Raw genomic sequence first — 27058 nt, 5'->3', positions numbered from 1 at the left:
TGTTGATAGACGGTATAAAGGAGCACTTTATTGTATGTTAACTACCGACAGTAGGTATAGACAAATACTGTTGATAGACTGTATATAGGAGCACTATATTGTATGTTAACTACCGACAGTAGGTATAGACAAATACTGTTGATAGACGGTTTATAGGAGCACTATATTGTATGTTAACCACCGACGGTAGGTATAGACAAATACTGTTGATAGACGGTATATAGGAGCACTATATTGTATATTAACTACCAACAGTAGGTATAGACTAATACTGTTGATAGACGGTATATAGGAGCACTACATTGTACGTTAACTACCAACAGTAGGTATAGACTAAAACTCTTGATGGACGGTATATAGGAGCACTATATTGTATGTTAACCACCGACGGTAGGTATAAACAAATACTGTTGATAGACGGTATATAAAAGCACTATATTGTATGTTAACTACCGATAGTAGGTAAAGACACATACTGTTGATAGACGGTATATAGGAGCACTATATTGTATGTTAACTACCAACAGTAGGTATAGATTAAAACTCTTGATAGACGGTATATATAATAGCACTATATCGTATGTTAATCATCGACGGTAGGTATAGACAAATACTGTTGATAGACGGTATATAGGAGCACTATATTGTATGTTAACTACCGACAGTAGGTATAGACAAATACTGGTGATAGACGGTATATAGGAGCACTATATCGCATGTTAACTACCGACGGTAGGTTTAGAAAAGAAAATAATAATAGACGGTATATAGGAGCATTTTATTGCATGTTAATCACCGACGGTAGGTATAGATAAATTATGTTGATAGACGGTATATAGGAACACTATATTGCATGTTAATCACCGACGGTAGGTATAGACAACTGTCAATAGACTGTGTAATGGAGCACTGTATTGTATGTTAACCACCGACGGTAGGTACAGACAAATACTGTTGATATACGGTGTATAGGAGCACTATACTGTATGTTAACTACCGACAGTAGGTATAGACAAATACTGTTGATAGACGGTATATAGGAGCTCTATATTGTATGTTAACTACCGACAGTAGGTATAGACAAATACTGTTGATAGACGGTATATAGGAGCTCTATATTGTATGTTAACTACCGACGGTAGGTATAGACACATAATGTTGATAGACGGTATATAGGAGCACTAGATTGTATGTTAACTACCGACAGTAGGTATTAGACAAATACTGTTGATAGACGGTATATAGGAGCACTATATTGTATGTTAACTACCGACAGTAGGTATAGACAAATACTGTTGATAGACGGTATATAGGAGCACTATATTGTATGTTAACCACCGACGGTAGGTATAGCCAAATACTGTTGATATACGGTAAATAGGAGTACTGTATTGCATGTTAACCACCGACGGTAGGTATAGATAAATACTGTTGGTAGACGGTATATAGGAGCACTATATCGCATGTTAACTACCGACGGTAAGTTTAAAAAGATACTGTTAATAGACGGTATATAGGAGCATTATATTGCATGTTAACCACCAACGGTAGGTATAGACAAATACTGTTGATAGACGGTGTAAAGGAGTACTAATTCGTATGTTAACCACCGACGGTAGGTATAGACAAATACTGTTGATATACGGTGAATAGGAGTACTGTATTGCATGTTAACCACCGACGGTAGGTATAGATAGAATGAAATTCAAAACAGTGTGGCTGTGGCCATTGATTGACACATTAAATGCATCCATTGACTGGGACAATATACATGAACGTTTGTCTGTAACGACCACTGTTCACGACGTACCTACGATAGACATTTAAACTGTGGGGTCACCAAAGGTTTCTTCACGCCTTTAATTATAAAATAATTCAAAAAATTAATCAGGAATAACCTTTATGTTTTGATTTATATAATTGATATAAATCAAAACATCGAGTTATTTCTGATTAGTTTTTCGAATTACTTTATTAAGTTGTTGAGAACCTTTGGTGACCCCATAGTTTAAGTGTCTTTAAAAAGTACATAGTTAGCAGTGGTAGTTACATACAAACGTTCACCTTAATTGTCCCAGTCAATGGATGAATTTAATGTGTCAATCAATGGCCACAGCCACACTGTTTTGAATTTCATTATAAATACTGTTGGTAGACGGTATATAGGAGCACTATATCGCATGTTAACTACCGACAGTAGGTTTAGAAAAATACTGATAATAGACGGTATATAGGAGCATTATATTACATGTTAACTACCGACAGTAGGTATAGACAAATAATGTTGATAGACGGTATATAGGAGCACTATATTGTATGTTAACTACCAACAGTAGGTATAGATTAAACTCTTGATAGACGGTATATATAATAGCACTATATCGTATGTTAATCACCGACGGTAGGTATAGACAACTACTGGTGATAGACGGTATATAGGAGCACTATATTGTATGTTAACCACCGACGGTAGGTACAGACAAATACTGTTGATATACGGTGTATAGGAGCACTATACTGTATGTTAACTACCGACAGTAGGTATAGACAAATACTGTTGATAGACGGTATATAGGAGCACTATATTGTATGTTAACCACCGACGGTAGGTATAGACAAATACTGTTGATATACGGTAAATTGGAGTACTGTATTGCATGTTAACCACCGACGGTAGGTATAGATAAATACTGTTGATAGACGATAGATAGGAGCTCTATATTGTATGTTAACCACTTACTGTAGGTATAGACAAATACTGCTGATATACGGTATATTAGGAGTACTGTATTGCATGTTAACCACCGAAGGTAGGTATAGACAAATACTGTTGGTAGCCGGTTAATATGAGCACTGTATTGTTATTGGTTGCTGTCTTTGGTATTGATTTTACGTTTATCGTTTCAGCATTAATCGGGCTGTTAGTTTTCGTTTTTCGTCACATCTAGTCAGGAATGGGTTTTAATAGCATTTTACATGAATACATATGTGTAACTCATGGCTGATTCACATTTGTTTGTCTTTGGTGGATAAGTTTCCCATTTGCAATATTACCACATATCTTCTGAATTTTCATTGCATCATCTAAACATGTAAAATTCGTATATTAGAAATATATACGTATAGATAATATATATATATAATATAAAAAAGTAGATGTTGTATGATTGCCAATGAGACAACAGTAGTGTTTGTGGGACAGAATGACCCCCATTAAGGTGGACGTCGGACGCTGACGCCATATTCGAAAGTTGGCGCAGACGCCGACGCCATATTTAGGCCTTAAAGCGGACGCCATAGTCGACCCTGAAATCAAGACGCAAACATCGGGTTGGACCATGTTACTCGGACATCGAGACGCCGACGCCATATTTGGGCTTAAATCCTGGACGCTATATCTTAATGTTTGACCAGGCTACCCTCCAGGGTGAATACTTTTAGTGACCCTAGAAAGAGTTTTTCAAGACTTGAGACCTGCTTTACATCCATGTAGGTGTTTTAAGATTTATTTTTTTTCTTTTCTTCTGTTTTTTTTTCTTTCTTTTTTCATTATTTTTTTTTTTTGTATCATTATTTTTCATTTAACCAAATAAAACTACGAGTTTACTGTCATTCTGAATCGTGTCAGTGGATGAAAAGTTGTTGATAATGTCCTTCATCTCGAGTCCCGACATCTCAATTTGACGTAATAAATGCAATACAGGCCATATGTATCTGAATCATTGGGTTGGATTTGATTGCAAACCACACAGTATTTCGGTCCATTGACGATGAGTACATTTCTGAAATAGCGTTGGTACTTTTCCGGTTATCGTCCTAAGGAGTCGAAAAATTCTGATGGACCCGATGCGGGGAAATGAAATGCAACCCAATGACTCCCCTTTTGATCACAGTTGTCCCTATTGACCACAAACCTTCTACGCCTGTCGCTCACATATCTAGGCAAGTCTTCTGCACAGCAAACGGTCACGGGCAATCCACTCAAAGCATCCTCTACATCTGTCCCGGTCATCGTTAAGGGCAATGCCGTTTTTATTCCCACAACCTTGCTGACGTTGGGCTTCTAATCCACGTAGGTGAGCAAACACTAAGTACTCCACACTCCTGACAGGCGATGAGATCTTTCCGTGTTTCAGCATCCTCTGACGAACTATGTGTTGTCTCGTCGGCAATATCTTCGTCTGATGAGACCGAACTATCGTCTTCAAAAGTATTCGAGAGACGGTCGTCATCCCTCTGTCCGTCTGGTGTCTCTCCTTGACCGACCTGTAAGACCTCTGTGTGCAATCTGGAGGCTTCTGGGGTTCTAGCTTTTAGGTCAACAAGAAAGTACCCGAAAGGTGTCCTCTTTGCCTCTTCAAATTTCCGGAGAAAGAAGTCCCCTCGAGACGGATACATCTGTCGGCCAAGAGTCACGATGGGCTGTCGATCAATGGGGTTATTAAAGAGAATGAGATAATGACAGTTTCGACTCTGGGTGGGGTCTTTGCCAAAGTATAAATTCTGATGAAAAACGACGACCGATAAATTCCTATGGTGACACCCTACCGTAAACAAATCATTTATTCTGGAGTCTTTGTCCGATGTCGACATGAGGTCATCTAATAGGATCATGTTTCGAATGTTGGGATCGAAAAAATCGTCCCTTTCGAGATCAAAAGGAATTCCACGAATGAATTCAACGCGTGGAAGCACTGCATGTTCGTTGTATTTCCTCGTAAAGAGGTTGCCACCTTTTATACAACCAAACGATCCTGTATGGACTAGGACTTCACAGTTTTTTTATATGTTGAAACAAATAAAATAAAATAAGTTTTATCGCAGGAGGTTGGACCGGACACAATCATGGTGAAAGGGTGTCTAAACACGAAAGCCTTCTGCTGCTGCTTTTGCTGCTGCTGCTTCTTTTTCTGCTGCTGCTGTTGCTGCTTTTGCTGCTGCTGGGTAACACCTGGGTGGTATAGTGGCTCATCGGAAGAATGCTTACTTCTTATATGTCTTTGAAGATCGTGCGGCCACACATACACTTAACAGCAAATATTGCAATTAAACATACTCGTAATTTCCTAAATGACAGTGAGTAGTTTCCTCTTATAGATTTACTTCACTTCCTTCGAAAATATAGCAAGAGAAATACATCGTCATCTTTTAAACGACATATTTGAAGATGATCGTATCTCAAAACAAATTCGCTGTGATACAATTCATTCCTGGTTACCGTGAAATAGACGTCACGTCCGGGATATCTTCATTTAATCGTATCGACTGGAGAATATGGAGAGATTTTCCCTAACGTACGACTGGTGCACGAAATCAGAACAGAAGTACATACGTCTCGTTTAGGCTTCTAATTCCTGTATGAACGACACCTTCAATGAACATTCCCACGATCCATCCAACGTATAGCGTTTTGCAAGGCGCACTTTGAAATTGCCAAGTACGTTATTTTCAAACAATGGATGAAAGCGAGTTTTCGCTATTAATAAATAAACAAAACTCGTCCATAGTGTTGATCCAGTGAAACCTTTAGTATCTCTCTTACAGCTTTGTTATACTCAAAGCAGTATTTAAGGAAATAAACGGAAATAGTAATTGATTGATTAACGTCCAGTGGCAAATAATTCATGAATGTTTAGAACACGTTACCATAAATACAATAGGTATAGGTCTTGTAAAAGAGGCCACCCCGCGGGATAATGGGTATATTGGATAGGAACATAAATTTTGCCTTGCAATAGGCTAAAATGTGTTGTGTATAACTATATAAGTACAGTAGACTAATTTATCTTCTATACGGTTGAAATAATTATTACAGTCAATACAATTTTTTGTGTTTCTGTTCTGGTATTGAACTTTTAACTCTTGAAAATTCCGATATACAGTTTCTTTTATCTACAAGTTTTTCAAATATAGAACAACAACTATAAAATGTTTTGGTTTCTTCGTTCCATATGTCTTTGATATATTTTATGTTACTTTTTAGAAAGGAAGAAAAAAACAATGGTTTATTTTGAAAAGAAATTTTTGAATTACCAAATAGTCTCATATTAAGAACCTCGTTCTTAGTTTTGGGATTATCTCCCATTTTTAGAAAATTAGACCATGTATAAATCATTTTCTGATAAAATACAGGAATATTTTTAAGATTTACTCCTTTAATATTTGAACATTTACATAAAAAATACTGATCATTATACTTGTTGTCAAATTGTCGAAGCCAATACTTGCCAATCGCATTCCAGCTTTCTAATGGTTCGTGAAGACCACGAGCAATTTAGTTTTAACGATTTCTATTTTAAAAATTAGCAAAATTGATTGGACACTTAATTTGGTTGTTTGTTTGTTTTGTTTTGTTTTTGTAAATTAGCGCTGAATGGGCACAAGTTCAGAACGGTCAAAGTGGCGTCACCCAATTTCAAACTTGATCATCAGACTCAGTGTTTTGTGTTAATAAACATTGTGTATTAATTCAATAACATTTGGTTGAGGAAAACTAAATGTAGAGAGCGGAAATTACACAATAAGCACTACGTCTTTGACCATTTGTAAAGGGGCATAACTCACGAACTATAAAAGAGACGCCCTTCAATTTCAAATTTTATCTGTGTGTTTTAGTAATTGGCATAGTGTATAAGTTGAATTTATAACATTTGGTTGAGGCAAACGGAAACCATTTCTGGGAACGTACCCGACAAACGGACTGGACTGACGGACAAGGGCTAGACTAAACTTCTCCCACGCCTAGCGGCGGGGGCATAAAAAATGTGTTTGATACCCATAATTCGTGACAGTAACATTTATATTCCTTTTTCTTAATTTAAAGTCTTCTTAGACAGGCGATTTCCTTCGTGTGTATCGCCAATTAATATATTTTACACAGAATCAAAATAATTAGTTTCGGCAACATGGTTAATCGAAGTGTAAAACCTAAGATTTTCATCCCTAGGTTTACATTTCGATAAACCAGGTTGGCGAAACTATTTCCGTTGCATCTGTGTAAAATGTATCCAGGTACACACACTAATGATATTCAAAAAAAACTTTAGTAGAAACTAAAAAATAAAAATATTTCGGTCAAGAAATATGAGAATTAGACATATTTCCCCCCGGAGAGTTTCGGTGTGTAAACTGGGTCGCTGTCTAATAAACCCACCCGTTTACACGACAAAAATTTCTAGGTATAGTGTAAAATGCGTTAAAACTAAATTGATTGCGGTCAAGTTTGTTTCACTTTGTCAAAAAGGTTTTAATGAAGAAGATTTTTGTAAAAGTAATAAACAGCGATGGGTGCAGAGTGAGGAAGACAGCTGTCTTAATTCTGTGTGCCATGTGAGCTAAAACTCTGTGATAATGAATTTTAATCTGAAATTACCAATTACAATAAAAACTGTGATAACGAATTCCACAAATTCGTTATCACAAATTCAATCAGTTTAAACAAATTCTACAATTCGTTATAACGATAAAATCGTTATAACGAATTTATCGTTATCACAAATTACAAAAAATTGTGATAAGGAATTTAATTCTTAATAACGAATTACAAGATCTGTTATAACTATTTTCACCAATTCATTATCACAAATTTAATCTGTTAAAACGAATTATAAAATTCGAGATAACAATTTAAATTCGTGATTTCGAATTCAAATAATTTTATACTTTTGGGAGGTCCTAAATGGGCTTCCGTAGAAAGCAATAATACTGAATGTTTCACGATTGTCATGTTAATAAGATAAGAAATCCAAAAATTAAAAAGATAAAGACAAATATTTTATGTATTGATATCAAACATTTTAATCCAATTCTCTTTACACGGGAATAGTTCCGCCTACTGCATTGATTGACAGTTTTTCTCATTAATATAAATAGTATTTCTTGGAGAATTCTTACAGTTGTTATAAACATGTATAAGTAGTTAATTATTTAAGAGGTAGAAGATTCTTTTCAGAATTATCACATACTTATTACCTAGGGGTTGGGTAAGCGTTTATCAAAGACAAATTCTCGTCCATTTTCGAGAATATACCGTCCACTTTTAAGGGTATGACGTCACTTTAAAGGGTAGTCTGATGCAACATTAAGGTATAGCGTCCAAGTTTAAAGCCCAAATATGGCGTCGGTGTCTCGATGTCCGAATCATACGGTCCAACCTCAAATTCGCGTCCCGATTTCATGGTCGACCATGGCGTCCGCGTTAAGGCCCAAATATGGCGTCGGCATTCACACCCAGGTCAAAATATAGCGTCAGCGTCCGACGTCCACCTTTATGGGTTCATTCTGTCCCACAAACACTACTGATAACTCTCCACAAGAGACCAAAATGGCACAGAAATTAACAACTATAGGTCACCGTACGGCCTTCAACAATGAGCACAGCCCATACCGCATAGTCACCTATAACAAGTCCCGAAATGACAATGTGAAACAATTTAAACGAAAAATCTAACGACCTAATTTATATACAAAAAATGAACGAAAAACAAATCTGTAACATATAAACAAACGACAACCACTGAATTACAGTCTCCTAACTTGGGACAGGCACATACATAGAGAATGTGGCGGGGTTAAACATGTTAGCGGGATCCCAAACCTCCAATAACCTGGGACTTTGGTGTAACAGTACAACATAAGAACGAACTATAAAAATCAGTTGAAAAAGGCTTACTCATCAGATGGAAAAAAATACAAATATATAAGATCCATACAATACATACAGACCATATATCGAAACCAATATATACTAAGCATTCAGCCAATCAAACAAAATGCATCTTAGAACCAAAGATCATTTTCACACTGTATATGGGTTAGAGATCTGAAAACAGAGTTTTTTTGGACACTGTATATGGGTCAGAGATACAGTTTGTATACAGACTGTATCTAAAAATTAGACCCATAGATAAAGCATACAGAAAATGCATACAGACTGTATATAAGAGCCACAGGCAGTGCACACACTTTATCTTGCAGTAACAGGCAAAACATACAGACTTTTATTTCAACTTGGAACAACTTACAATGCATACATACTGTGTCTCTGATCCATAGACAGTGTTAACCGACTAAATCTAAGATATACCGACAATAGAAGTATCTTAGACTCATAGTCAAAGTATATAAACAATGTATAAAGACTAAGAACGACGTACAATACATAAACTTAATTTAAAACAAAGAAAATGCATACAGACAATGCATTGACTGTGTGTAATCAAAGAACCTTTGTGAGCACGCTCACATACTTCACAGCTCGACATTGTCACTAAGCAAACAAAATTTCAACAGATTATTTAGTTCAAACACGCATGAAATTCTGTTGTGTAATTTCAGAAGAGAAGTACATTTAGGCCAAAATTCTAAGTTCAGAAGGCATAGTTCCTAATTCCTAACAAGAGTACACACGTTGAAATTTCTCGCCTTATTTATGTTGATAGACCTAAATATAAAGGTTTACTACAATTATCACATCAACTTATTAATAACATGACCAAAGAAAATGAGATCAAGGTCATATGACCAAAATGAGGAATACATTTACACCTTACAATCATTCAATACAAATCAGGTCAAGGTCAGATGACACTTGGCACAAAAACTAAACACTGAACAATGAACCTCGAAAATGAGGTCAAGGTCAAATGAGACTTGCGAGACTGACATCATAAGATATTTCCAGACACCAAATAAAGTTGACCTATTGCATATAGTATTAGAAAAAACGAACAAAACTCAAAAGCTTAACTTTGACCATTGAACCAAGGAAATGAGGTCAAGATCAGATGACACCTACCAGTTGGACATGTACACCTTACAATCCTTCCATACACCAAATATACAAGACATATTTCATACAGTTTCTGAGATATAGACTTGACCACCAAAAACTTAACCCTTTTCACTGATCCATAAAATGATGGCGAGGTCAAGTGAAAACTGTCTGATGGGCATGCTGACCAAGGTACGCAAATACTAAACATAGTTACCCATAATATGAGAGAAATTACAAAAACTCTTAACTTTTTTTCAAGTAGTCACTAAACCATGAAAATGAGTTCAAGGACAATGGACATGTGACAGACGGAAACTTCCAAACTTAAGGCATCTGTATTTAAAGTATGGAGCATCCAGGTCGTTCGCCGTCTAAAATATCAAGCTTTTAAGAAGTGAACTAACGCTGTCGCCGTCGCCGCCGGATCACCATTTCTATGTCGAGCTTTCTGCGACAAAAGTCGCAGGCTCGACAAAAACAAGAATGTGTCCATCGTACACCGTTCCCCACTTGCCCTATCATTTTTTTTGTTCAGTGGACCGTGAAATAGGGGAAAAAACCTTCTTTGGCATTAAGCTTAGAAAAAACATATTATTGGAAACATATGTACTAAGTTTCAAGTTTATTGGACCTGACCTTCAACAAAAACTACCTTGACCAAAACATTTAACCTGAAGCAAGAAAACGGACGAAGGAGCAGACGCATAGACCGGAAAACTAATGCCCATTTACTATCGTAGGTGGGGCATAAAAAAATTAATCATGATTTTCTGCCAATATGCACATTTACATAGCATGTCCTAACTATCTAAAAAATTCATGAAACTCTGTTGTGGTCTTTAGACAGATTTTATGACAAACTGTTGTAGGAGTATATAGAAAATCAATGAATTGAAAATTTCATAATTTCCTCATTATCTACAAAGATTTATAAAACTCTGTTATGTGGTTTCAGAGGAGTTGCAATAACGAGAACAGGACTGACAGACCGATGGATCAAAAACATTGTACCATAAAGAACTTTGTTTGGTTTGGTATAATAAAGGCTCTGCTAAATAATGTAAGGCTGAGATAAATTAGTCATTTGGTCACACCAGTTTTTTGGCGAGGTTCGTTTTGTTCAGTCTGTGATGTTCTTTGTTGTGTTTTGCATTCTGTTGTTTGTTTTTTAATCTTTCTCTTTTTTTTTGCCGTGGTTTTGTCAATTTATTATTGACATATGTGTTTGAATAAGCCTTTAGTATCTTTCGCCTCTCTCTTCGGTCAATTTGATTATGTGGGACATACAGATTTAGATCCAAACTTGTCTCTGATTGTTTCGTGATTATTGCAGATGTAAATCATACTATAAAATTGAGTATGTAAATGGGGAATGTGTCAAGGAGACAACAAACCGACCATAGAGCAGACAACAGCCGAAGGCCACCGATAGATCTTCAATGTAGCGAGAAACTCCCGCACACGGAGGTGTCCGTCAGCTGGCCCCTAAACAAATGTGTATACTAGTTCAGTGATAATGGACGTCATACTAAGCTCCGAATTATACACAAGAAACTAAAATTATAAATCATACAAGACTAACAAAGGTCAGAGGCTCCTAACTTGGGACAGGCGCAAAATTGCGGCGGGATTAAACATGTTTTTGAGATCTCAACCCTCCCCTATACCTGTAGCCAATGTAGAAAAAACAAACGCGAAACAATACGCATAGTAAAACTCAGTTTAAGAGAAGTCTGAGTCCGATGTCAGAATATGAAACAAAAGAAAATAAACAAAAGGACAATAATACATAAATAACAACAGACTACTAGCAGTTATTGACATGCCAGAACCAGACCTTAATTAAACTGATTGAAAGATTATGTCTTCATCATATGAATATCAGGCACAATCCCTCCTGTTAGGGGTTTAGTATTATACCGTCATGAAATATACAACCCTCTTATTTACAATATCATTTGGTCAACACCTATTTACAAGGGTCTATTTGATATGATTTTTCTCATTGTTGAAGGCTGTATGGTTGCATATAACTGCTTACGTCAACTTTATTTGAACTTGAGTGGATACATGTAGGCGTCTCATTGGCAATCATACCACATCTCCGTATTTTTACAGTATTGTAACAGTACTGTTACCTAATAACAGGACAAAACAAGACAGCAATTTGACAAAACTAAAGACATACATACTTGATTTTACTTCTCTAAAGATTTATACAAAATTTTCATAGTTCGTATCTGAACATGTACACAGCCATGGGAATTTTAAGGGACTTTATTTCAGTGTGCATATATTTAGTAGCTAATCTGGCTACTTCCTGTTTATCAGACCGGTACCTTAGAAAAGAATTGTGACAATATATCCAATCTTTTCATAAACCAAAGACTAACGTCACTAGGAGCAGCAGTTAGTTGCCATAGATACTCTAGATAGAAAGATAATCTGCAACTTTTATAAAAGGGACTACACATAGTTTTTGAAAGGGTATAATCGGTTTGTGCCGAAATTACTTTCTTTAGTCCAGAAACTCATTTGTGCTAAATGGTAATCTCCACCCACATTTAGGACTGGCAGTTATTTGTAGTTTTTATCAACAGCTTGCACTTTTTCTAAATTATATTTGCTTCTTTTAAGACTGACCAAAACTGTTTTTTACCATTGTGGTTTGATTAAGGTAGTGTATATCAAACAGCTGTTGGAAATATTTTTGACAACCCTCTTATTTACAATATCATTTGATCAACACCTAGTGGTCTTTGGTGGTATCTCGCATAACATTAATAAGGTCTTTTTTAAAAGGCAACTTGAAATTATTGGTCCCATATTTATGTGCTATAGCAAATGTATGGGCTGCTGATCTGCATATATGATAGCAATATATTCTTATGTTTTGAATGACCCCTTATTTCTTCACTCCACTTTATAAGATAGAAATAAATCTTATTCCATATTTTATTGGTTTTTTTAAAGGTATCATAATTTAGACATAAAGACAAAACTAAGCACAGTGAAAAAAGTCTACTCTGTCCTGTAAAGTTTGAGATGTTTTTGTTGTTCAATCTTTGTCACTTGTATGGAAACACTAAATCTTGATAACCTACAACAGAAATATTATCACTTTTATATCAATTCAATTGTTGCAGTTATCATGCATGTAATAGAGAAAATGATAAATTAGACCAGATCTCCACATTAATAATATCAAAACTAGAGGCTTCAATGAGCCTGTGTCACTCACATGATACTTTTATTTACAATTGATGCATGATACAGAAATTGTCCATACCAACCGTCAGTGTTTACCATACAATACAGTACTTCTATACACTGTCTGTATACAGTATTTGTCGGATTTTGTCCATACCTATCGTCGATGTTTGACATAAAATACAATACTCCTATATACCGTATATCAACAGTATTTGTCTATACCTACCGTCGGTGGTTAATATACAATATAGTGCTCCCATAAACGGTCTATCAACAGTATTTGTCTATACCTACTGTCGGAAGTTAACATACAATATAGTGCTCCTATATACCATCTATCAACAGTATATGTCTATACCTACCGTCGGTGGTTAACATACAATATAGTGCTCCCATATACCGTCTATCAACAGTATTTGTCTATACCTACCGTCGGTAGTTAACATACAATATAGTGCTCCTATATACCGTGTATCAACAGTATGTGTCTATACCTACTGTCGGTGGTTAACATACAATATAGTGCTCCTATATACTGTCTATCAACAGTATTTGTTTATACCTACTGTCGGTAGTTAACATACAATATAGTGCTTCTATATACCGTCTATCAACAGTATTTGTCTATACCTACCGTCGGTGGTTAACATACAATATAGTGCTCCTATATACCGTCCATCAACAGTATTTTTCTATACCTACCGTCGGTGGTTAACATACAATATAGTGCTCCCATAAACCGTCTATCAACAGTATTTGTCTATACCTACTGTCGGAAGTTAACATACAATATAGTGCTCCTATATACCATCTATCAACAGTATATGTCTATACCTACCGTCGGTGGTTAACAGACAATATAGTGCTCCCATATACCGTCTATCAACAGTATTTGTCTATACCTACCGTCGGTAGTTAACATACAATATAGTGCTCCTATATACCGTGTATCAACAGTATGTGTCTATACCTACTGCCGGTGGTTAACATACAATATAGTGCTCCTATATACTGTCTATCAACAGTATTTGTCTATACCTACCGTCTGTAGTTAACATACAATATAGTGCTTCTATATACCATCTATCAACAGTATTTGTCTATACCTACCGTCGGTGGTTAACATACAATATAGTGCTCCTATATACCGTCTATCAACAGTATTTGTCTATACCTACTGTCGGTAGTTAACATACAATATAGTGCTCCTATATACCGTTTATCAACAGTATTTGTCTATACCTACCGTCGCTGGTTAACATACAATATAGTGCTCTTTGATACCGTCTATCAACAGTATCTGTCTATACCTACTGTCGGTAGTTGTGCCTATATACCGACTATCACCAGTATTTGTCTATACCTACCGTCGGTGGTAAACATAAGATATAGTGCTCCTACATACCGTCTATCAACAGTATTAGTCTATACCTACCGTCAGTGGTTAACATACAATATAGTGCTCCTATATACCGTCTATCACCAGTATTTGTCTATACCTACCGTCGGTGGTTAACATACAATATAGTGCTCCCATATACCGTATATCAACAGTATTTGTCTATACCTACTGTCGGTAGTTAACATACAATATAGTGCTCCTATATACCATCTATCAACAGTATATGTCTATATCTACTGTCGGTGGTTAACATACCAGTGATATTGTTTGCCTTAAATTAGTGGAGAATAAAGGCTTTTTCCCCTGGAGAAGATTCCCAATTTGAAAAAAATGGCTTAAAATTATTCCCAAAAAGACAACTTTTTTCCCAAACAGTGCAGTCTCAGTAGTAATTGTGCATGAATACAAACTGAAAAACACTCATTTAAACATTTTGTATGACTAAAATGACTACATGTGCAGATTTGAGGGTCTATTTATGTAAAATCACTGACAGAAAGGGGTCTTATTTCAAAGCAGGGGTTGACTCTTGAAAGGGGGTCTGTAAATTGAAGTTTCAGTCAAATTTGTGGTTTGTTTTAAATTTCCCAATTTGATGAAAATGACGCATATTTTCCCAATAAAAAAGGGTAGAGGTAGTTTTGAAAAACGCCAACAATATCGCTGCATACAATATAGTGCTCCTATATACCGTCTATCAACAGTATTTGTCTATACCTACTGTCGGTAGTTAACATACAATATAGTGCTCCTAAATACCATCTATCAACAGTATATGTCTATACCTACCGTCGGTGGTTAACATACAATATAATGCTCCCATATACCGTCTATCAACAGTATTTGTCTATACCTACTGTCGGTAGTTAACATACAATATAGTGCTTCTATATACCGTCTATCAACAGTATTTGTCTATACCTACCATCGGTGGTTAACATACAATATAGTGCTCCTACAATGTATATACCGTCTATCAACAGTATTTGTCTATACCTACCGTCGGTGGTTAACATACAATATAGTGCTCCAATATACCGTCTATCAACAGTATTTGTCTATACCTACTGTCGGTAGTTAACATACAATATAGTGCTCCTATATACCGTCTATCAACAGTATTTGTCTATACCTACCGTCAGTGGTTAACATACAATATAGTGCTCCTATATACCGTCTATCAACAGTATATGTCTATACCTACCGTCGGTGGTAAACATACAATATAGTGCTCCCCTAAACCGTCTATCAACAGTATTTGTCTATACCTACTGTCGGTAGTTAACATACAATATAGTGCTTCTATATACCGTCTATCAACAGTATTTGTCTATACCTACCGTCGGTGGTTAACATACAATATAGTGCTCCTATATACCGTCTATCAACAGTATTTGTCTATACCTACCGTCGGTGGTTAACATACAATATAGTGATCCCATCAACCGTCTATCAACAGTATTTGTCTATACATACTGTCGGTAGTTAACATACAATATAGTGGTCCTATATACCATCTATCAACAGTATATGTCTATACCTACCGTCGGTGGTTAACATACAATATAGTGCTCCCATGTACGTATACCGTCTATCAACAGTATTTGTCTATACCTACCGTCGGTAGTTAACATACAATATAGTGCTCCTATATACCGTGTATCAACAGTATTTGTCTATACCTACCGTCTGTAGTTAACATACAATATAGTGCTCCTATATACCATCTATCAACAGTATTTGTCTATACCTACCGTCGGTGGTTAACATACAATATAGTGCTCCTATATACCGTCTATCAACAGTATACGTCTATACCTACTGTCGGTAGTTAACATACAATATAGTGCTCCTATATACCGTTTATCAACAGTATTTGTCTATACCTACCGTCGCTGGTTAACATACAATATAGTGCTCTTTGATACCGTCTATCAACAGTATCTGTCTATACCTACTGTCGGTAGTTGCTCCTATATACCGTCTATCACCAGTATTTGTCTATACCTACCGTCGGTGGTAAACATAAGATATAGTGCTCCTACATACCGTCTATCAACAGTATTAGTCTATACCTACCGTCAGTGGTTAACATACAATATAGTGCTCCTATATACCGTCTATCACCAGTATTTGTCTATAATACCTACCGTCGGTGGTTAACATACAATATAGTGCTCCCATATACCGTCTATCAACAGTATTTGTCTATACCTACTGTCGGTAGTTAACATACAATATAGTGCTCCTATATACCATCTATCAACAGTATATGTCTATATCTACTGTCGGTGGTTAACATACAATATAATGCTCCCATATACCGTCTATCAACAGTATTTGCCTATACCTACTGTCGGTAGTTAACATACAATATAGTGCTTCTATATACCGTCTATCAACAGTATTTGTCTATACCTATCATCGGTGGTTAACATACAATATAGTGCTCCTACAATGTATATACCGTCTATCAACAGTATTTGTCTATACCTACCGTCGGTGGTTAACATACAATATATTGCTCCTATATACCGTCTATCAACAGTATTTGTCTATACCTACCGTCAGTGGTTAACATACAATATAGTGCTCCTATATACCGTCTATCAACAGTATATGTCTATACCTACCGTCGGTGGTAAACATACAATATAGTGCTCCCCTAAACCGTCTATCAACAGTATTTGTTTATACCTACTGTCGGTAGTTAACATACAATATAGTGCTTCTATATACCGTCTATCAACAGTATTTGTCTATACCTACCGTCGGTGGGTAACATACAATATAGTGCTCCTATATACCGTCTATCAACAGTATTTGTCTATACCTACCGTCGGTGGTTAACATACAATATAGTGATCCCATCAACCGTCTATCAACAGTATTTGTCTATACATACTGTCGGTAGTTAACATACAATATAGTGGTCCTATATACCATCTATCAACAGTATATGTCTATACCTACCGTCGGTGGTTAACATACAATATAGTGCTCCCATGTACGTATACCGTCTATCAACAGTATTTGTCTATACCTACCGTCGGTAGTTAACATACAATATAGTGCTCCTATATACCGTGTATCAACAGTAGGTGTCTATACCTACTGTCGGTGGTTAACATACAATATAGTGCTCCTATATACTGTCTATCAACAGTATTTGTCTATACCTACCGTCTGTAGTTAACATACAATATAGTGCTCCTATATACCATCTATCAACAGTATTTGTCTATACCTACCGTCGGTGGTTAACATACAATATAGTGCTCCTATATACCGTTTATCAACAGTATTTGTCTATACCTACCGTCGCTGGTTAACATACAATATAGTGCTCTTTGATACCGTCTATCAACAGTATCTGTCTATACCTACTGTCGGTAGTTGCTCCTATATACCGTCTATCACCAGTATTTGTCTATACCTACCGTCGGTGGTAAACATAAGATATAGTGCTCCTACATACCGTCTATCAACAGTATTAGTCTATACCTACCGTCAGTGGTTAACATACAATATAGTGCTCCTATAAACCGTCTATCACCAGTATTTGTCTATACCTACCGTCGGTGGTTAACATACAATATAGTGCTCCCATATACCGTCTATCAACAGTATTTGTCTATACCTACTGTCGGTAGTTAACATACAATATAGTGCTCCTATATACCATCTATCAACAGTATATGTCTATATCTACTGTCGGTGGTTAACATACAATATAATGCTCCCTTATACCGTCTATCAACAGTATTTGCCTATACCTACTGTCGGTAGTTAACATACAATATAGTGCTCCTATATACCATCTATCAACAGTATATGTCTATACCTACCGTCGGTGGTTAACATACAATATAATGCTCCCATATACCGTCTATCAACAGTATTTGTCTATACCTACTGTCGGTAGTTAACATACAATATAGTGCTTCTATATACCGTCTATCAACAGTATTTGTCTATACCTACCATCGGTGGTTAACATACAATATAGTGCTCCTACAATGTATATACCGTCTATCAACAGTATTTGTCTATAACTACCGTCGGTGGTTAACATACAATATAGTGCTCCAATATACCGTCTATCAACAGTATTTGTCTATACCTACTGTCGGTAGTTAACATACAATATAGTGCTTCTAAATACCGTCTATCAACAGTATTTGTCTATACCTACCGTCGGTAGTTAACATACAATATAGTGCTCCTATATACCATCTGTCAACAGTATATGTCTATACCTACCGTCGGTGGTTAACATACAATATAGTGCTCCCATATACCGTCTATCAACAGTATTTGTCTATACCTACCGTCGGTAGTTAACATACAATATAGTGCTCCTATATACCGTGTATCAACAGTATGTGTCTATACTTACTGTCGGTAGTTAACATACAATATAGTGCTCCTATATACTGTCTATCAACAGTATTTGTCTATACCTACCGTCGGTAGTTAACATACAATATAGTGCTCCTATATACCATCTATCAACAGTATTTGTCTATACCTACCGTCGGTGGTTAACATACAATATAGTGCTCCTACAATGTATATACCGTCTATCAACAGTATTTGTCTATAACTACCGTCGGTGGTTAACATACAATATAGTGCTCCAATATACCGTCTATCAACAGTATTTGTCTATACCTACTGTCGGTAGTTAACATACAATATAGTGCTTCTAAATACCGTCTATCAACAGTATCTGTCTATAACTACTGTCGGTAGTTAACATACAATATAGTGCTTCTATATACCGTCTATGAACAGTATTTGTCTATACCTACCGTCGGTGGTTAACATACAATATAGTGCTCCTATATACCGTCTATCACCAGTATTTGTCTATACCTACCGTCGGTGGTTAACATAAGATATAGTGCTCCTATATACCGTCTATCAACAGTATTTGGCTATACCTACCGTCAGTGGTTAACATAGAATATAGTGCTCCTATATACTGTCGATCACCAGTATTTGTCTATACCTACCGTCGGTGGTTAACATGGAATATAGTGCTCCTATATATCGTCTATCAACAGTATTTGTTTATACCTACTGTCGGAGGTTAACATAGAATATAGTGCACATGCTCCTATATACCAAGAGGGATAACGGATCTGCATCTAGAATTTATCATGCTGCCCTTTTTTGGATTTTTAAAATTCTTGTTATCCGTCAATTTTTACATTCATCCCAAATAATACAACAGTAGTCAATTAGGGGCAGAACACCCATTGTATTATGTTTTCTTGCAGATATAAAAAAAAAATGTATTTAAGAAAGATGGTATATTCTGGATGATATATTAGCACAACCTTGGTCAATTTGATTTCTCCAGTTACTTAGTGGGCTGTCAATTTTGAAACTAATATTTTTTCACCTGAAGAATTTTGTAATACTTTAATTTATTATCAAGTTTGGTTGAAAAGTCTGAATAGTTTCTGCTTTGTTCCAGTAATCAAACATTTTGTTTCATTTGCATCTATGAACATGTTATTCATTTTACACCACTCTTCAACCCTGTATAAATCTTCTTGAACATTATCATTTATATTTTCTAGATGTTTCCCCCTGATTTATGAATAGTGGTGTCATCAGCATATACAACGATATAGGTCTGTTTCACAATTTATAATGCATAAGGGAAGGTCATTTATAAATAGCACAAACAATAGAGGACAAGGTATAGAACATTGGGGAACACCAAATTTTACATGTTGTTGTTCAGAGTTAACATTACAAATGTATACCTTTTGTTATTCAGGTACGACTTAAAAAAACTAACAGTAGTCTCACTAAATCCATACATGTCGAGCTTTAAACAAAGAAAGTCATATTCTACCAAATCAAAAGCTTTTTTTTAAATCTTAATAAAATTGCTAGGTTTAAATTACCATCTTTCATTTCTTGCAACCATGTGTCAATGATATTAAATAAATATCAAGCTCAATCCAGTATATATTCCAAGTTATGGACAAATGATAATGCTATTAAAAATACCAAATCATAACCAGTGCTTGTCTCTTTTTCTATATACAGTATATATATGACTAGGTAATAATGATTACTTTTTTCAACTATTTTCATACTTTTTTGTTTCCTCTGCTTTTGTATCAAGGGCATAATTGTTTATGGCAAACTAAGCATCTGCATAATCAAACTATTCCTAACTATACTCTACCTCAAATTCTAGAAACTGCAGAATTTTTGTCATCATGGTCATAGCAGTCTTATGGTAGCTGAACTATTTCTATTTTTTGTAAATCTGGATTAATAAGTCTTTTGTCACATTCTGGGGCTATAGAAAAAAAAAACATTACACAATTATCAAAATTATGTGTGTATAATGTTTGTGTACAGTCATTCAACTAAAAAAGGACAAAAATTATTTTTTTGTGTATAAATAAATAATTGTGATTTTAATGTCTTAATATTATAAAAAAAACTTCAAAAGATTAAATTTAAATCATAATCTAAACATGAAAGAGCACATATAAATCAACCTTTTACTCAGGTTTATATCTAAAACCAGTTATAACTAGCTATAATATCTTTGACTTCACAAATATCATCATCTAATTTTACAACTCAGTATTTATTTGGTGGCACTTCCTGCACACTAAGTATGTTATGCCTTAGGTTTAATTTTGATGCAATCACATTTCAGAAGGTGCATGTCTTGAACTGTTTTAATGAATAAATTAAAGTTTTAAAATCAGTTTAGGCTGACCTGAGGTCAATAGTCTTAAACAATGTCATCAAACTATCAGTTTTACTGTAATGAGGGCCCTCATGGGGTTTTTGATTATGTGATTACTTGGCCGTTTTTTTAATGATTATTTGATTATTAAGCCAAATATTTCATGATTATTTGATTACCTAGGACTGTATTTTTAGTTTATGATTATTTGATTACTAAAGATAAGCAAATATTTAATGATTATGTGATTATATTGGCAAAAAAATGGTGATTATGTGATTACTAGGACCCCCCCATGAGGGGCCTCTGTAATATATTGATATTGTGACATTTATGGGAAAGAGCATATGAGTTAGTCATATTGGTCAATACAATGGAAAGTTTATAGCTGAGACTACTATAACACTATGTGTTATACTAGTAGTCTCAGTTTATAACTATGTTAATGTTAATTATATACATGACATAATAATTAAATCATTTAAAAACTATTCCAAAGATTTCTCTCAAATCATGTTTACATTTTTTTAGAGAAGAGTCTGTCTGAAATATATTCAGGGGTAGTCCAAATAATTATGACTTCTTAAAAAGCTATATTATGGGGAAAAAGGGGGGGGTCTATTATGTTTTTTTCATACAGGAGGAAGACGTCAAAGCAAAAAAAAAAACCAACAAAACAAAATAAAATAATAGCCTGTCAAGACGTCCTTATATCATAATAATTTGGTCTAATTTTGGGATAATACATTTAACTTCCTTTGATGTCGGGGAGGGGATAAGTTTTGACGATTAATTATTCTTGAAACTAACAATAATTATTTCTTATTGTTACTTTGTTAAGCCAGCGCGATGTGTGGTTCTCGAGTTATTTAAAAAAAAAAAGGGGGGGGGTGTTACTATATCAAATTTACCCAGTTTGGAGACAATAAATATTTAAAATCTAACCATAAACTCCAATGTTCCTGCTTTTTTTAGCAGAACAAACACGATGGCATTCTCGTCTCTGTTATAATCAATAGTTAACTCATTTCTTCTTCCAGGTTATTTCTTAATCAATTATGATTATCAGCTGTCTATCTATTTGAAACTTTGAAACTTTTTATTTCTCAAGACCCCATCAGGGGTATGTGAATATAAACAATAATAACAAACAATAACATATATACAAAATAATGAGATCATAGAATGACATGGTTACATATTCAATGGTATACATAAAGTACATGATTTAAGAAATTTGCAGTGGAAGGCAAATCTAATTTATAACAGACAGAACAATTTTACAAAATTTGGCAAGTTTGACAATTAAATTGTAGTCATCAGAACAAAAAAGTTTACAATATTTTATAGCATTTGGCTTTTTATACACATTACAGGGCAAAAGCCTTTTTCTTTCATTTGAAAAAAAAGTACATTTAAATAGATAATGAAATTCATCACCAATTTCACATAAATTGCATAAATCACAAATGCGATCATCACGTTCAACACCCCAAAAACGACCTTGTTCTATTGGCAATTTATGGTTCATACATCTAAAATTACAATATGCCTTTCGAAGATCATATGGTAGATCAACAATATATCTTTCAAAATTATGAATGGTTTTGAAAATTCTATAATTTAAACATTTAGCTGAATCATAAACAGTAGTAACCCATGTTTGTTTGAACTGATCACAGAGACATTGTTTGACTAGATTTGATATGACTACATTTTTTGGTACACTCTGTGACAGCCAGTACTCTGAGAGACCACAATTATTAAGGGTTTTTTCAATACAAACAATCCATTTAGAATGGAAAAAATTCTTGATATGCATGTTATATAATAACTTGTACAAAGTAGCAGCAATTTTATCTTGCTTATTACAAATAATTCTTTTCCAGAATGCAACCATTCTACTTTTGATAAAAATATCAATAGGAAATCTTCCTAGTTCACCATACATGATACAATTTGGTGTACATTTCTTCAGACTTAGTATATATTTATAAAATTGCAGACAAAATGATTCTAGTATACTGTTATTAGTAGAACCCCAAATCTCACAACCATACATTAATATAGGTAAAACCATTACATCAAACATCTCAAGCTGTATATCAATAGGTAAATTTAGTTTTCTACTTTTTTTCATTATACTAAACATAGCCTTTCTAGCTTGACAAACTAATCTTTCTTTATTTTTACAAAATGAACCATTTGAAGCAAAAATTATTCCAAGATATGTAAAATCATCAACAATATCTATATTTTGACCATCATAAGTGAAAGCAAGGTTATTATTCAGTTCAAAAGTACGTTTTCTAAAAATTACTATCTTAGTCTTAGCAACATTTACTTCTAATTTCCAACATTTGCAATACAAATACATGGCATTCAAGGCAGCTTGCAATTCAGATTCAGACTCTGCTAGAATTACAGTGTCATCAGCATAAAGTAATAGATACAATCTAAAGTATACAGCAATTTCATCATTATCAAGAAAAATATGAGCAGCATTGTAAACATTTGACAAACCTTCATAAGAATGTGACAAAAATTCAACTAGATCATTTAAAAACAATGAAAATAGTACAGGAGACAAATTTTCTCCTTGGCGTACGCCAACATTGCTAAAAAAGAAACTTGAGGTGTTACAACCTAATCGTACACAAGATTTGGCATTTTTATACATACTGTGAATAACTTTAAACATTTTACCATCAATACATTGTTGTAGTAACTTGTGCCATAATGCACATCTATCCACCGAGTCAAAGGCTTTCCGGTAGTCAACAAAAGCACAAAATAAAGGTTTGTTACATCGCAAGTAAAGATCAATCAGACAGTTCATATTAAAAATGTGATCAGTAGTACCATAATGCTTTCTAAAGCCTGCTTGCTCTTCGCAGAGAACATTAAAATTATCTAAATAACAATTAAGCCTATTATTCAGCACACATGTGAATAATTTACCAAAACAGCTAAGAACCGTAATGCCCCTGTAGTTATCAGGATTTGCAGGGTCTCCTTTACATTTATATATTGGTACAATAATACCTTCAGACCATGAGTCTGGTATACAACCAGATTCAAAAACAATATTAAACAAAGCAATAAAAACTGGTAACATTTTATCAGCAGAATGCTTCAAAAATTCATTAATAATCAAATCATTTCCACAGGCTTTATTATTTTTCAACCCTTTAATAGCCTGTCTCACCTCATTTTCTGAAATAGCTCTATTCACTTCAGTATTTAAACTAGTAATATTATCAACATCAATATTTTCAAATGTATCATCATTTTCATCTTGAGCAGAGTTCAATTTCTTAAAATGATTATAAAAACAATCAAGAGACACTTTATTGACAATATTCTGTTTAGTCTGAGAGCTACATGCTCTGTTCAGTAAGTTCCAGTATGATTTACAATCATTTTGTCTAAGATTTTTTAACTTCTTAATGAAATTCTTATTATACAATCTATATTGATTACATAAAACCTTTTTGTACTCTTTACTACACACTGTTAAATTTGTCTTGCTTTCAGCAGTTTTAACTCTCCAGTTATAATTTTTTGCTCTATGATACAATTTGCGTTTTTCAGCACATTCTCTATTGAACCATGGTTTCTTAACCTTTCTTTTTTTTTAAAAATTATCAACCTTTCTAATGACCTTTTTTTCCAATAACAAATCACATTTTGAGGCAGCTTGTAAAATTAAAGAATTACATTCATCAACTATTGAATTAACAACAATATTATCTATCAGATCAGTATCTATTTCTTCAAGTTTAACAACAATTGAGTGAATAACAGCTTCATCAATACAATCATTAAATTCATGATATTTGTCATTTTCCCACTTACATTTAGTAACAACAGAGGAATCATCAATATCAACATTTATATTTTCAACAACAGGCATACATGTATCTTTACTTGACATTTCAATATAAATTGCATTATGCACATCACTTAGCATTACCATGTTTATGTTAAACTGGTCCGTAATTCCATCGTAGTGTATCGATAAGTGAACACAACAGTGATCCAGTTTATTAAACGTCTGTAAACCGAGGTATATAATATACAAGGTTCCTGAGTCAGTAACCGTAACTATCCCCGTGCTTTGTGCGCATGCGCAAGAAACACCAACAATAAGGATAAAACAGGGTACACAGTTCCGTAATTTCGTATATTTTTCTTATCTTCATACTAAAGAGCTCCAAAAGTAGGCGTGCTTAGGTGCACTGGGCGGGTCTAAAAAACGACTCTCGGTGGTTAACGTCTCTCGATGGTTAACTTTAAGTGCCTACCTTTATAATCAGACGTAAAGAATTATTCCAATTAGTTTGTATTGGGTACTATGTGCAATTGGACATGTCATTTAGCATTGTCCTTTACTGCATCATGCAAGTTGGATCACCAAACGAGTTATTTTGCATCAGACATGCACGACGATGACTTGCCAGTTGTATGTACATCTATTATATTTATTAAATAAATTACTATCGTCCATCCCCATGCAAAGGAAAAGTGCCTCCATCGCCCACCTTGCCATACTGCAGCGTCTCTTGATGCCCGGTCAGTCTGCAATTAAGTTAGACATGCCACTGAATTCCCAAATTATCTAGGTCATTTTTTGTAAGCATGTAGAGTAATATATTTTCAAACTGTTTGATTTTATCGAGGTTTTTTTCTAAGATAATCTCTAATTTTGTGCTAATGCGTCTTGTGATCCCATTTAATACACTCATATGCGGCTTAGCTTAGCGAAAGGTAGTGCGACGTAATCATTCAAACAAACTTTATCAGATTAACTCTCTAAGGAACGATTGTTTCCATTGGTCAATTCAAACTTTCGACCTCACACCTTCGAAAATAGAACACACATACTATAACGTTGAATGGACTGATTGATATTCACGTATCTGGTCAAGGTCTTTTAAAGCTTCAATCGACATATTCTCATACATGATTCCAATCACAATTCTAGCTTTTATAAACGTGCATGTGAAATTCATTGGTTTTATAGTTTTATGCAATTGGTAGTAAAGTTTAAACTTTAAAATCTTAACAGTTTTCACATCTAAATATTCAATTTAAATGTCTCCTCTAGATCAAGGGACGACACCAAAAGTTCAATGTGGGATAAAAAAAAACTCAATTCACATATTTTTTTCATTTATCCCCCCCCCCTTGCTTATCCTGCATTTTCTTTTACTCAATGGACTCGATAAATTAACGTTGTACTTGAAAAATGAAACCGTACTTTTCTACAAACACTTCATATTCTTTTCCAAGTTTTATGTATTCGACATAGGATAGCGATTTTTTTCTGATTCCGTTTACTTGAAGAAAAAAAAATCCCGAAATTGTTAGTAAATTCATAACATTTAACCAACCATGCTTTGTTAAGAAAAAACGGAGATGGCCAATCATGGCACAGGGGATGATTAAATGTAGTTTATAAACTCCAACGACATACTTCATTAGGTTTTGCTATTCTCGGTTGAAAAACGAACGTAAATTATATATTGTAAATATTTATAGACCGTTGGTTTTCCCGTTTAGATGGTTTTACACTAGTAATTTTGGGGACCTTTATAGCTTGTTGTTCAGTGGCTCCGTGTTGAAGGCCGTACATTGACCTATCATAGTTTACTTTTATAAATTGTTATTTGGATTGGGAGTTGTCTCATTGGCATTCACACCACATCCTCCTATATCTATGTAAATAGACACAAACAGTTTTTAAAAAAGTGTTTATTCATTAAATCATTCAAATGTATCGATAGAAAGGTGAGTTTCTTCTTGTGCATGCATTTAGTCATCCTTAATTTCTTGATATTTTGTTTATCGGTTTATCATACACGTTTCGTTTTGTATTTCATTTTAAATACGAATACATACTACATATACTTTAGCAGAAAGTTCAACAATGTTA

At 34.6% G+C, this 27058-nt stretch overlaps 1 long non-coding RNA gene across 1 annotated transcript; it reads right to left on the bottom strand.

Moving 5' to 3' along the window:
* Positions 1–12712: 12712 nt before the first annotated feature.
* Positions 12713–25086, bottom strand: LOC143072736 (uncharacterized). The gene is made up of 3 exons (XR_012977289.1): positions 22066–25086; positions 20602–20718; positions 12713–12875 (listed from the first exon to the last, which is right to left on the bottom strand). It is a non-coding gene; the product is annotated as an uncharacterized LOC143072736 (long non-coding RNA).
* Between the last annotated feature and the right edge of the window lie 1972 nt (positions 25087–27058).

Source organism: Mytilus galloprovincialis, chromosome 4 (genome assembly GCF_965363235.1).
Source record: "Mytilus galloprovincialis chromosome 4, xbMytGall1.hap1.1, whole genome shotgun sequence".
NCBI lineage: Eukaryota > Metazoa > Mollusca > Bivalvia > Mytilida > Mytilidae > Mytilus > Mytilus galloprovincialis.
Note: the sequence above shows the minus strand (reverse complement) of the source record. Positions and strands in the feature narration are given on the sequence as shown.